We start from the raw sequence: 4,658 nt of genomic DNA, 5'->3' as shown, positions 1-4,658 counted from the left end.
AAGGGGCCTGATTTATTGGCATAAGGACTATAAGGAGGTGAAAGAGACCTCCCGGTATCATCAAACAGGTCCCAGAGACCCACATTGCCCTGAAAGTCAAGTGGGTGTTCCAAGACAGGGCTGTCCTCTTAGTTTTTTAACTTTTCCTGTGTTAGAGTCCTAAAAGCCTGTAGATAAGGCATTTAATTCCCCTTTTATGTTTCAAGCAGAAATTCCATAACTAGAGAATAGTCTCGTGATTTATAGTACCATTCTGTACCCATCTCTCGCCACCTCCCACTTTGTACTGAACCCAAACCATTTTGCAATTTTAGATAAGCTGTTCCTGTTTTAAGTTGCCAGAATCAAACCTTACCCACTCATCAATAATATGTCCTAGTGTTGTAGTCAGTGAAATCCACACGGTAATGAGGTCCAACAGGTTTCCCACTTACTTGGCTTGGGACCTACAGAGAGGAGACAACTAGGTCTGTGCACCTTCAGATGGTGTCCCATGCAGAAAGAGGAGACCCAAGGGCCACAAGGTATCCTCTGTGAGACCCTAATACAGAATAGACATCTTTGAGTGATGCCAGTGTCCTTAAGTGCAGAAGAAAGCCCCCCAGAAGGTTTTTGTTCCCATGTTTGGACCCATTAACTCATTAGGGAGAAGGGGGCAAAACCACTTGTTGGCCTTACCTAGTCCTTTAACTCTCATGAAATATGGGCAGAATGTCCTCAAGAAAAATTCCTGTACTTGTATTCTGAGCCCCTTAATGGCTCAGCTGATATTTTGAGTCCCTTGATGATTCTACTTAACCAGAATGGAGCCAACTAGGAAAATTGTCTTTTGCATTTACTCCAATAGGAAAAAAAAAACAAAAACAAAACAACCTAAGAATGGGACTGGTACTGCTTTTGTATATATACTGTTTCCTTAATTAAATTCAAATGTTTTTATTTTAATGTACAAGTAGATATTAATTATAAAAGCTATCCTATGAAAAAATTTTTCATAACAAAAATGGTTAGAGAATAACAATGGTAAATAGACTGTGTATCATGATCTAAAAAGAATATATTTTTATTTGATAATCCCTCCATTCATTTTTAAATAATACTATACCTTTATTTTGCTTAAAATATTTTAAGTATGTGCAAAGTATATCATATTCTGTATAATTTTGAACAATTTCCTATTTCACAATATTTTTTATTCTTTTTGGTCTTTATTTTTACTTTGTTTCTCACACCAGACAATGCAATACTTACCAGCGTTCAATTTATTTCACTTAAGAATATGTTCTCAAGGTGCATGCATATACCTAGAAATATCTCGTTTATCCTTCTTTACTCATTATATAAAATAAAACCACATCTTTTTAAAATCTATTTATCAGTTGATATGCATTTGTGTTGCTTCCAAGATTTAGCTATTACAAACTGTGCTGCTATATACAGGGTATGGATATATTGCTGTGGTATGATGCCTTTAATTCTTTTGGCAAGATACCCTGAAGATGGGTAGCAGTAACATCAGTCTACACTCCCACCAACAGTGGACAAGAGTTCCTTTCTCCCCAAAACCATTTGTTGTTAGTTGATTTCTTGATGAGAGCCATTCTTTTTGGAGTGCGATGGAATCTCAGCATTGTTTTCATTTGCATCTCTCGATGTTGAAATACATGATTTTTCATGTATTTATTTGCTGTTTCTACTCCTGCATCTGAGAAGTGTGTATTCATCTCAGATGCTCATTTTTGAATTGGGTCTTTAAATTTGGGTAGATTGACTTTTTAAATTCTTTATATGTTCTAGATTTTAGTCCTTTTTTTCCACTCTGTGTGTTGTCTTTTCACTCTGTTGGTGATGTCTTTTGTTGTGCAAAAGCTTTTCAGTAAGATGAGGTCCCAGATGTTGATTCCTCATAGTACTTCCCATGTAGTCTGGATTTTGTTCATGAAGTCTTTGCCTACATCTATGTCTTCAAGATCGCTCAAGCGCCGGGAGGTAGGCTGGGCCCGATCCACCGCGGGAAGGAGAACCACACCTGCTCCTGACCCAGCAGCCATAACCCCCATAAGCCCCCCCCGTCAGACCTCCTGACTGTGCAAGTCTTTGGACCCACTCTGCAAAGACAGAGGTGGTCATCAAGGGTATTTTTCTGAGTTCCCAACTTTGAACATCTTTAAAAAAGGGCGGGGGAAACCTGTAATAGAACGTTGTGGAGTTCAACCATTCAGAAGGATGGGGAACTCAATCTGGGCCTTGCAGCCCGAGGTCATTCAGCATCAGGGGGTTCAGCAATCAGCTAACTGAGATCAGGGATCTTGCATCCTCACTCTGTCTGAGCCATTAAATGGTTAATATACTATGTTGAAAAGTTTGTTCACTGCAGACATGTTCTGGACTGCTTCTTGATTTCAATTTAATTCAAATGATTTAAGGGTGATAGACTAGTGACTACCACAGGTGGTCAGTGTCCAAGTTGTGCTTGATCTTAATGTGTCGCTGATTGTATCAGTTGGGGTAAAGCATTGCCGTTGATTTGATGAGCTGTTTTCTCTGATGTTATGAAGATGAGAATGTCTGTGGGTCGTTAGAGACACAGAAGCTAGGATACAACTATATCAGGAAGATCTGGGTGATAATCCAGAGATTAAACCAAGGACAGTCCAACAACAAAAATTAAAATGAGAAAACACTTAAGCAAGACACAAGGACAGATTTCCAGTTCACCAATGGCAAACAGTAGGGCAAATGAGGATGATAAGGCCGATAGTGAACCACCAGGACACCCTGAACTCAAAGCACAGGAAGTAACAAAACAGATCAATCAGGCTCTAGAAAAATTCAAAACAGAAATAATTTCCCAGATAGATAACCATAGAGATAGTGAGCAAAATTGAGGTTGTGATTCGAGACTCTAGAGCAGAAACTGACAGAAAAATAGATGAGCTCAGGACCATGATAGAAGCCATGAAGGCCCAGCATAAGAAAGAAATGGAAAAAATAAACGCCCAACATAGGAAAGAAATGGAATCCATAAAACAGATTCAAACAGATATCCAGGAGATTAAACACTCTATTGAAAGTGTACGCAACAGAATAAAAGAATGCGAAGATAGGCTCTCAGATATAGAAGATAAGATTGCAGTCAGTGACCAGGAAAAGAGAGGTCTCTTAAAAACAGTAAGAGATCATGAGAAATCGATCCAACAACTCCTAGATGATGCAAAGAAGAATAACATAAGACTGAGAGGAATCCATGAAGTAGCAGGAGAAAATACAAAGGACTTTAAAAAGCTGTTCGCAGAATTAATGACAGGAAACTTCCCAAACAGAGGGGAAGAATTGGACATTCAGATAACTGAGGCATATAGGACCCCAACTAGCTACAATCAAAAAAAATCTACACCTAGACATATAATAATCAAGATCCCAGAAACCCAACAGAAGAACAAAATACTACAAGTAGTAAGAGAAAAGAAACAAATCACATACAAAGGAAAGCCCATCAGAATCAAAGCAGACTTTTCAACATAAACCCTTGGGGCAAGGAGAGCCTGGAATGAGATATTTCAAGTTCTAAAAGAGAACAACCTCCAACCTAGACTGATGTATCCAGCAAAACTCTTTCAGAATGGATGGGGAAATAAGACACTTCCATGACATCTATGTCTTCAAGAGTTCTGCCTATTCTCTCTTCTGGCATGGTTAGTGTTTCTGTTTTAACACTTAGATCTTTGATCCACTTTGATTTTAGTTTTGTGCACGGTGAGAGACATGGGTCTAGTTTTAGTCTTTGCCATCTAGAAAGCTAGTTTTTCCAGTACTATTTATTAAAGAGGCTTTCTTCCAGTGAACATGTTTGGCCCCTTTGGTAAAGATTTTTATTTAAGGACCCAATAAAAAAATGAGCATCTGAAATGAGCAGATGACACTGAAACATATAAACATATGAAAGAATGTTCAACATGACTGGTTATCTGAGAGATGCAAATGAAAACAATGCTGAGAATTCCATCTCACTCCAAAAAGAATGACTGCTATCAAGAAATCAACCAATAACAAATGCTGGCAGAGTTGTGGGGAAAAAAGGAACCCCTCTCTATTGTTGGTGGGAGTGCAGACTGGTGCAACAACTGTGGAAATCAGTATGGAGATACCTCAAAAAACTAGTATTAGGCCTGGGATTTGGCTCAGTGGTGCCACTGCCTGCCTTGAAAGCAAAAAGTCCCAAGTTCAATCCCTGGTACCAAAACAAAAATGAAAACAAAGTAGGATTCGAGGTCCCATTTGACCTATTCCCTTGCTGGGTATCTTTCCCAAAAGAATGAAAAGCATCACACCATGGCAATATATGCTCATTTGTACTCATAGCAGCACCGTCTGTAATAGCTAAATCTTGGGAAAAGCCCAAATGCCCATCAACTCATGACTGAATAAAGTTTTAAAAAAAAACATAAAGATAGACTAGAGACATTTACAGCTAAATGGATGCACCCTGAAGCCATATTTTTAAAGTGAAATAAATAGGACACTTCTCTGGTGTGAGAAACTGAAAGTGTAAAGTGTAAATGAGGATCAAAATGTACAATAGAGGGGCCAGGACTTAGCTCAGTGGTTCCACTGCCTGCCTTGCAAGAGCAGGGTCCTGAGTTTGATCCCTGGTACAA

This window comes from Fukomys damarensis, unplaced genomic scaffold (assembly GCF_012274545.1).
Source record: "Fukomys damarensis isolate Sample0158 unplaced genomic scaffold, DMR_v1.0_HiC HiC_scaffold_38, whole genome shotgun sequence".
In the NCBI taxonomy this organism is placed as follows: domain Eukaryota; kingdom Metazoa; phylum Chordata; class Mammalia; order Rodentia; family Bathyergidae; genus Fukomys; species Fukomys damarensis.
Note: the sequence above shows the minus strand (reverse complement) of the source record.